This window comes from Humulus lupulus, chromosome 9, assembly GCF_963169125.1.
Source record: "Humulus lupulus chromosome 9, drHumLupu1.1, whole genome shotgun sequence".
NCBI classification, from domain to species: Eukaryota; Viridiplantae; Streptophyta; class Magnoliopsida; order Rosales; family Cannabaceae; genus Humulus; species Humulus lupulus.
Window position 1 is genome coordinate 114,549,765 of NC_084801.1, and position 10,677 is coordinate 114,560,441.

Consider the following 10,677-nt stretch of genomic DNA (forward strand, 5'->3'; position numbering starts at 1 on the left):
CCTGTAACAACTGAGGGGGAAACCTCGGCTTCTGCTTGAGTCAATGCGAACACTCGAGCTGGGGTCGAGCTATCCACCTTCTTGGGTTCTTCTTTTCTTACCTGAGGGCAATCCTTCTTAAAATGACCTACCGCTCCACACAAGTAGCAGGCCTTTGCCCTACACTCTCCCAAATGACGCCTCTTGCAACTAGGGCATTCAGGACGAGTCTTCCAGGCTTCACTACCCCCTGGACGACCCATTGTAATACCACGGGGCTGCCTGTCAGGACTTGGAACTGGGAAGGTGTCAGGAACCTTCCTCTTCTGATCACTGGGGCCTACACCCCTACCAGAACCCACAAATGGAGGAACTATCCTCCTGAAATCCTTTCTGGCTGCACTGTCACACCAGATCTTGTTCTCTGCACTCTCAGCTGTGAGTGCCTTCTCAACCACCTTTGCATAGGTAGTAACCCCTGCCACAGTGGTGATACGTACATCACGGGCTAACCTGGGTTGTAGCCCTTGAAGGAATCTCTCTCTCTTGGTCCCATCAGTGGGCACCAACTCCGTGGAAAACTTTCTCAAACGATCAAACTTCAAGGCATACTCAGTGACTGACAAACTTCCCTGTAGTAGCCTAATGAATTCCTCAGCTTTAGCTGCCTTGATGGCATCATTATAGTACTTCTCATTAAACAAGGTCTGAAACTCCTCCCAACTCAAGGCATTAACATTCTTGGTCTGGGTAATCACCTACCACCAAATCAGGGCATGCTCCCGAAACATATAAGTGGCACATGCCACCCTCTCATTACTAGTTACCCTCATAAAATCAAGGATAGTGGTAATCATACTCATCCACTGCTCTACCTTGGCAGGATCTGCACTGCCCTCAAACACTGGAGGTTGTTGCTTCCTGAACCTTTCATAAAGAGGTTCCCATTTATTTCCTACCTCAGGCAGCTGCTCTGCTACTGGCACCGACCAGGAGGTGCCTCTGATACACTAGCCACTGCAGGCACTTGCTGCTGTCTTAGGAGAGGAAGCTCCTCTCCCTATTTCTACACTGTTGCCTATAGATCATTAAACAACTGCTGCCAATTTGCAGGAGCTGGCTGTGGAATCTGAGACTGGTCATTTTCCTGACCTTGACTATTATTATTATTCTGGACCTGATCACTCTGGCTAGCTGAAGTATCTGTCTGCCCTGGATTCATTCTTATTTCTGATACCTTGCTGAAACATTCATCAATAAGGCCAGTCAGGTAGTAATAACTAAACCTCTTGCCGCCTCACAGTCCAAGAACAAGAAGACAATTATCACATTCCACAGTCATTCAATTATACAAGCAGATACATGTTTATAGCATTCAACACTTAGCATGTATCGCATAATAATTCATAACAACCATACTGATGAGTATGTTCCATCAATTTCAGTACTAATTAGCACACAGTTGCAGAGAATATAATATTTCAAGGCACAGGTTTAACATAGTGTCTCATGCATACAGGTAAAGCATATATATTATATTTAAGCAGTAATACTTATAACTACATAAATAATTACCAAACCATGAGTCAAGCTTGACTTCAGTGATGTGTGTACATGCCTAGCCAGTCTACAGGAACCTTAACCTTGGCACGCTCTGATACCAAGCTGTAATGCCCTGGTTACCCCAGAACCGTTATGGTGAACCAGAAATTTGACCCGCTACCCGAGTCCTTTGGTTAAAAACGTGTTCTAAATGTTATTAACAGGCTAAGGTGAAAAACCAACAAAAAAGAAAGGATATGTTTTATTTAATACATAAAATTGTTCATGGGCCCACAAGAACATTTACAAGTTATTTACAACTCAAAAAGGTCATTACTGTTTCAAAATTACAAACCCGCCGACCTAAGCAGCAAAAATAGGGTAAACCCCCTAGTTCCTCTGAGAACTCCTTGGCCGTGGTGGTTAAGCGGCCGCATATGTACACATCACCACCTAAGCTCTCCACTCAAGGCTGGGTAAGCTTTTCTTTCCCTTTACCTGCACCACATAGCACCCATGAGCCAAAGCCCAGCAAGAAAACACGGTATTGCATACAAACATTATCAAATGATTATCATTATAATAACACAGAGCTTATAGCTCTTAAACAGATGAGTGAATATCACTGGAGGTTCCAGTAAACCATTCTGAGTGACTGACAAGAAAGTCACTAATTTAAACAGAAGAGTGGCTGCTAGGTAAGCCACTAGCCTTAACACAGATGAGAGACTGATAGATGAGTCTCTAACTTAACAGTTGAGTGACCGATGGGTAATCCACACAAGCGCTTATAGTATTCATCAAACTTGAGGTCAGTCCGACATTAATGCTCTTTGAGTCATCCAATGCAGATGTCGATTAGATCTAATCTTTATTGGCTTGCGTTGAACACGTTAAGGCCGTCCTGACTTATGAGTCAGCACCGTGTGACCAGTGCTCAGTACCACTGCCGAACCTGACTAATGAGTCACAGCTTCACAGTTGATACTGACACCTTTGCCAAATCTGATTAATTAGTCAGTACCATGCACAAGTGAGCAAGATTTGCTAAGCATTCAATAATCAATCCACGTTCACATTACACAATCAACATGCCTCAAGAATAACCATGCATGTCACATATGGGGTGCAGTTTTCTTACCTCTGGTTCGAGCGAGAAATAATAATAAGAACGACTCCTGAGAACGATCGACCTTTGATTCCTTAGCGGTTACCTAATCACAACCAATTATAACCTCCATTAATGAAATTTAACAATGAGAGGGTCTTAACCTAAGCACCGCTCTCGGGACCTCGAAACATGCCCACACTGTGAGTAGATTCGATCACGGGCCTTAAGGATTGAAAACCCAAGTCAAAAACCCTTAAAAGCACTCAAAATGGGACTTTGAAGGAACAGAGTAGCGCTACAGCGCTAATCCCTAGCGCCCTAGCGCTAATCTCAGAACCCCCATCATGCCCAAAAGACCTCAATGTAGCGCTGTAGCGCCCTAGGGTGGGCGCTACAGCGCTACCTCCAAACCCGATGCCCCCTGAAACCTCCTTCTTCATCTCCTTCGATTCCAACTTGTTTCCAATGCTTCCAAATCCCATTTTTGGTGCCAAATGAACCCAAAAAACATCCTAACATATACCAAACTTCACAACCATAAGAACCTTAGCCAAAACTCCCAACAAAACCAAGTATTCAACCTAGAAATCACAACTGTAAAACAGAACTAAAACAGGGCAAACCAGGGATTCCAATGGTTAGAAACTTACCCAAAGCTCGGCTTATGATGCTCTTCAATGGAGGAACACACTCCAAAACTCCCAAGGCTTATTTCCCAAGCTTGAATCCTCAAGAATGGTTCAAAAATCACAAAGAAAACTGAAGGGAAGATAGGTACGGGAGAAGCTTCAAGTATACTCTGTTTTCTACTTTTCTTTCAGCTAAGAAATGGTTATATCTATCCTAGGGGTGAAATGACCATTTTACCCCTAGGTCAATTAATAGTTTTTAAAGGCCTCCTAGGGCAAAATTGGTATTTTCCACCTACCTCGTTAATCATAATTAACGCTCTCCAATTCCCGCTATTCTCGATAAACTCAAACACCAATAATTTATATCCCGTTACCCTTTAATTCCCGGTAACGCTCTAATCATTAAAATCACCCCGAGACTAATCCCGAGCCCCGAACATAAACCTGTTATGACTAGACCGATAATCAATAATCCAAGATCGTCTCATGCTGAATAGCTCGAGCAATCCCACACTATAATGTGGTCTCAACAACATATCACCAATATGCATACAAATATACAATTATACCCTCAACGGGTAAAATTATCATCACACCCCTGTAATTAAAAACGTAGACCCACATGCATGCATTTAACATCATATTATAATTTAATTCACATATACATGCATAATATCATTTAATGACATAATTAAGCAAGTATGGCCCTCCCGGCCTACTATTCCAGCCATTAAACCACATCGGAGAATTCGAGGCATTACAGTGTGAGTCAAGGGCTATATATAGTATTTAGTACATTACTGGGTTATCGGGTAATGGGAATGAATATTTGATGATATATGGGGAGTTAGTGAGATTGGAAGGAAATTCTGGGAATTTTGACTATTTTACCCTCGAGGGCGTTTTTGGGACCCTGAGCATTGGGATTTACTTGAGGTTATGTTCAAAATACTTTCTCTCTCTCTCTCTCTCTCTCTCTCTCTCTCTCTCTCTCTCTCTCTCTCTCTCCCCCCCCCCCCCCCTCTTATTCCTTTTTACCGTTTGTCACATTTACAAAGGAAACTCGAGTTTTATGACTCGGATTCAAGCAAGGATTGAGTCATAGCGATTATAGGAAAGATTAGAAGCTTATTAACCGGAGGATTTAGTGAGAAATGGCATAATCAGAGTTAATTTAAGCTTTGAATTTTTGAGTTTCTGTTTCCTAAAGTTTCTTAAGTTTTGAATTTGGATTCTATGTTTTGATGAGTTTTTAAGTTGTCTGAAGCTTGGGTTTTGAAGGTTTTGGGCCATTGAGATGATTGGGAACTTTGTTTTTGGGATTTGGATATGTTTGGATAGGTTTATGGGATGTTTTGAAATGGGAAAATGGAGTTTTATAACTGGGTTTCAGGTCGAGCAGCAGCTCTATTCTTTGGCGTTGCGGCCCAAGTTTAACGAAGAAGAGGATGTGGATGTTGGGCATTAGAGCTGCGGCGCCTGGTAGGCGGGCTACGGCGCAAAGCGCAGGCAGAAAGGGGCATGGGCCTTTGTCTAGAGGTAGCACAGTGCTTAAGGGGAAAGTTGGCCTTTGGGAGGTTTCGGGTGTGGGAGCTCAAACCTAAGGGCTCGAGGTCGATCCTACTACCTGGTTTGGTAGGATTTGACGTCCCGAAGACTAGGACTTGGTCCGGAAGCCTTTATTTACTCGTTACTGATGGGATTCTATACTTGGTTGTGACTAGGTTATTGCTAGGGGCTCAGGATAGGGACCGTGCTCGAGGGTCGTTCTTATTTTTCATTATACTAGGACCTGAGGTATGAAAACTGCACCCATTATGTGACATACATGATTAGGGCTTGGCCCGAATGTTGAATATGGTTTTGATTGAGCATTGGCCCTATAAATACGCATGATTATGATTATGCATGTGATTATTGATGAAACATGTTGAGTGCTCTATATATGGATGTTGGTTATATGATGAGTGCTTGTTAGCATATTATACTTGAGAAAAACATTGACTTATTAGTCAAGGACGGCAATAGCGTGCTGAGCGCTGGTCAATATGATTGGCTCTAATAAGGAGCGCATTACACACTTGTTCGACCCAATGGTCGTAGAAAACTGAAGTGCAAGGTACACTAGGCTAGCTACAAGGCTGGTTATACAAAGGATAGGGCAATGGGGCCCATGGTAACTTATTAGTCCTAGATCCTAGGGCGCTAAGACCCCAGTGTGACTTATTAGTCATGTGCTTGAGAAACAGGTCCCAATATGATTCAGTTAATAATTTATTTAGGGCATTTGGTCCCATATGACACCGTAGTCATTTATATGATTGTTATGCATGCATGAGTAGGGTTGTTACTACTGGGGTGTGCTAGATATACATCTGAATCTGTATACTTTGTCCATGCACTTGCATTAAGTTTTCTTGATGGGTCTTGTCTCACGAGTGCTACGTGGTGCAGGTAAAGGGAAAGGAAAGCTGGACTAGCCATGAGTTGGAGAGCTTAGGTGGTGATGTGTGCATATGCGGCCGCTTGACCACCACGGCCAAGGTTTCTCGGAGGAACTAGGGTTAAACCCTATTTTTGCCACTTAGGTCAGCGGGTTGTAACTTTGGATTGTAACATCCCTTTTAGAACTGTAAACAACTTTGTAAATGTTATTATGGGATCCCATGTACAGTTTAATTTTCTTAATGAAACATCCATTCCTTTTAACCGAAATTTTTAACCCTGGACCAGTAATCACACTTAGATGCACGTTTATGGCCTAATTTCTCGCTTAGAGAGTTAAGCACTATTTAAAATACACAGTGTAACGGTCTTGGCTAATCAGGGCGTTACAATTTATATGAATGGTATACGTGCATGAGTAGGGTTATTACTGTTGGCATGTTTATTATGTTATGGAATTGCGTTATTCACTGCTTATGAGCATGTTTAAGTTTTCTTGCTGGGCCTTGGCTCACGGGTGCTACGTGGTGCAGGTAAAGGGAAAGAAAAGCTGGACCAGCCATGAGTTGGAGAGCTTAGGTGGCGATGTATACATATGCGGCCGCTTGACCACCACGGCCAAGGTTTCTCAGAGGAACTAGGGTTTAACCCTATTTTTGCCGCTTAGGTCGACGAATTGTAACTTTTAAGTTGTAATGACCATTTTGGAACTGTAAAAAACATTTTAAACGTTATTATGGGATCCCATGCACAGTTTAATGTTTTAATGAACTATCCATTCATTTTGATAGAAATTTTAACCCTGGACTGTTAATCACATTTAGATACATGTTTATGGCCTAATGACTTATTTAGCGGATTAAGCATTATTTAAAATACACAGTGTAACGGTCTTGGCTAACCAGGGCATTACAGTAGGTATCAATCGCAAACTCCAATTGTCCGAAATTGAGAAGTTGAGAAACGAAGCATATGACAATTCCAGGATTTATAAAGCAAAGTAAAAATTTACTCACGATTAACAAATCCTGCGAAAACACTTTGAGCCAAATCAGAAAGTGCATCGATTTGATTCTCATCTGCACTTGCACCCCAATAAACTAAGAATGCGGTGGACTGGTCCATTTGTAGTGAAGCAAGTATTTCCCAACGGTTCTGTTGAGGTCGAGGACCCAACTGATGGGAGAATTTTTCGAGTCAATGGCCAAAGACTGAAGCATTACAATGAGAGTGTGAGTCACATTGAGGAGGTCCTTCTTGAGGACCCAATCTATACACTCTGAAATTCTGAATGGTTTGTTTTTTTTTCCTGTCTTTCTTGTATTTTTGTATGTTTTTCATTCTTGTACTTTGTGTGTTTTGGGGTATTGTTATCAGGCTATTTCAGCTCTCGCCTCATGGACATGATCATCATTCAGGTGTTCTCTTTCCCTATCTTTTCATTGAGTATTCATTTTGACATTGAGGACACTGTCTGATTTTTGGTTGGGGGTGGTGAGCATTCATTTGGAAAATCTTATTGTCTTGTTGAATTTTTATGTCAAAATTTTTCAAAATTATCCGAGCATGAGTACAACTTGTTGGTTTGAGTCAGTTTTTACTATGTTTAGTTATTAAGAAGTGATTACCATAGTTTTTTTGTGCACTTCCCAAACATGTGGTAAATTGGTTGTTAACACAAATAGTTGAGTGAAATTTCAAGTTTAAAGTTTTTCATTTCTTGGTGAGTTGTGAGAGTTGAGAAAACAAATTTTTGAACTTTTATTGATCATTTGAGTTGGTAAAGTCGCATCTTTGGAATTTAAAACATGACATTTACTATAGGGATGTTTTTCATATAGGAATGAGTCTTTGTAATAAATTTTAAATTTGTGTTCTATTTATTTTATTTTATTTATAATTTCCTTTTATTTTTGTGATGCCCCTTGTAAAAAAAGAAGAAAAAAAATATAAATAAAAAAAAGAAAAGAAAAACATAGTACAAAACAAAAGATGAAAAAAATGAATGAAAAATGAAAAAATAAAAGAACAAGAGCAACACTTTCCTTCGTTATTTTGTAATTCTGTACTATTATTTTGCTTTGTGTAATTGTATTCATAAAAATAAAAAATAATAATAATAAAGAATTATTATTATTAATAGTTTCATTTTCTTATTCATCATTTCTAGTAGTTGTCATTTTATTCTTTGAGTTTTCTCATGTAAATTCCAAAGGTTGTTTGTCATTTGAATTCCAATAAGTTGATATGCATATCTTATGATTAAAACTTGTTCAAATTTCTTGTCCTAGAAAGTTTATCTTTTCTTATTTGAGCGTAAATTGTTACATTTCCAACTCCAAGAGTGTTATCCTTCCCATAAAAATACTTTCAATGCCCGTGAGGAATTTGGAGTTGAGACCTTTATGCTTTTGAGATTTTTCAATACTATTTGTGTTATGACTTGCGATAAAAAAGAATATGGTTTGTTGCACACACACACAGCTATGGAATTGCAACTAAAGTACCTTAGATAGTAATTTCTCATTTCTTGCTGATATTTTGAAAATGCTTAGATGATTTTGCTTGATTTGACTCGATTATTCAACTTGGTAATTTCATTTTTCCCTTGAATTTCTAGGGACTAGCAATAACCTAGTTGGAGGTAGTAATTAGTGCTCGAAAATGTCATTTTATCAAGCTTAAAGTTCAATTAAATTAAGTTTTGATTAATAATTTCTTTAATTTATTTTGATATTGTAACGTCCTGGATAACCAAGACCGTTACACTGTGTAGTTGAAATAGTGCAAGACTTGCTAATCAAGTCATTTGAATAAAAACGTTATCCTAAGGTCAACCATCAGATTAGGGTTAAAAGATTTTGAACATAAACGGTTAATTTTCATTAAAACAGATGTTTAATACATGGGATCCCAAAAACAGGGTACGAGTGATAGCTACAATTCTCAAAAGTTTTAATACATACAAGTTTTAGGCCTCTGTCCCTATACTTTCCCTCGACTGTGGCAGTCGAGCAGCTGACTGTGTACACTCCGCCCCAAAGCTCTCCAACTCATGGTTGGTCCAGCTTCCCTTAGCCTTTACCTGCACCATGTAGTACCCGTGAGCCAAGGCCCAGCAAGAAAACCAGAAACAATAAACATATGTAGCAATAAGAATACTCAATCAAGCTTATCTCATTCAAACATAAAACAGAATATGAATATTCAACTAATCAATGATAAACACATAATCTCAAGTTCTAAAATAATCAGGGTTGGCACACTTAGGCCGAGCCCCCTGTTGATCTTGCTAGACCATCAATCTTACAAACACACAGTACAAGCAATCAATAATTTGGAATCTCAGTCCCGTTCACAACCACACAGGGGTGTAGTTTTCTTACCTTGAATTCCAAGCGGAGGATACAAAATAGTCCCGAGTATGATTCTCAGTCTTGAGCCTTGGCGATAAACCTAGTCACATTGGCCAATGGGTAATCATCGATTTCTAATCCAAATAAATACTTAGGAGACAAAAAATAGCCTCTAGGACATCGATTTCTACTAAACTGGGTAGTAGAAATTGTCTAGACCACCTAGGTTTGAACCCCCGAGTCTCACCAAACCTAGAAACCATCCTAAAGAAAAATCCCCTAGGCGGGCCGCGACCTGACCCTAAGGGTTGCAGCTTGCCCCCAAGTCATAGGCTAAACCCCCAAGCCTCAAGGGGAGGCGGACCGAGACTTGTCATATAAGCACATATACACATTACCAAACCCTGAATTGAGCTTGTCTCTAGCAGCGAATGTACATGCCCAGCCGATCTTCAGGAACCCTTAAACCTAGGACACTCTGATACCAAGTTGTAACGCCCTGGATAGCCAAGACCGCTACACTGTGTACTTATAAAGGTGCAGGACTTGCTAATCAAGTCATTTAATTAAAAACGTGTCACTAACAATGAATGTGCTAGGGTTAACAAGAGTTTTGGTCTCAAAAGATACACCTTATATAATTAAACAGTTTTACAGATGGGATCCCAAAAAAATAAACAGTGTTTAAAAGTTGGTTTACAGAATCTCCAAAATACAGACAATCATCAGCCATTCTAAGGCAAAACACACATTCTTGGTTCCCCTGTTCCTGCCATCCCCTCAATCGTGGTGGCTGAGTAGCTGGTCATGTACATTAAGCTGATAGAGCTCTCCAAGTCAGGGCTGATCAAGTTTGCCCTTGCCTTTACCTGCACCACATAGCACCCGTGAGCCAAGGCCCAGCAAGAAAACATAATATACATCACAAACAACAATAGCAGATAATTAATCCTTTAAGCATGATCAAACACTTAACACTCATATTAATCATATATCATGTACTCAGAATCAAGGATTCAATTATACGTTAATAACAATCAAGTTTCACGATTATCAGGGCCGACAACTTAAGTCGCACCCTCTATTTACCCCACTAACTATGGCCCGCTTAAACCAAGCTCAATGCATAATAAGCTGTTCTCGTCTAACAGTGGTCGAGCGCGCGCCCTGTGCGCTAGTGTAACATTGGCACTCTTAGGCCGTTGGTTTACTGTTTACATGGCGTAATACCATCCTTTCAAAGCATACATATTAGGGAACCCTTAGTCCCATTACAATTACACAACCGGGTGCAGTTTTCTTACCTTTAATTTCCACGTTCACTGTCTGCAAGCGACGTCTCTCGAGCACGATCCGCTTCCCGTGCCCTAGCTTATCACCTAGTCACAACAAAGATAATGGATTCCATTAATATTCAAATAAAGGTTTCTGGGTACAATGCTAGCTTCCGGGACATCAAATTCCACCAAGCACGGTGGTGAAATCGATCCCGAGCACCCTAGGTTAAGTTCCCGCGCTTAAAACCCCAAAAGATCAAGAATGCACTTAAGGGCTGCGGCCCCTGAAACCCAGTCATGGCCTGCCCCTAAAACAGAACCCAAGCCCCTCAGTT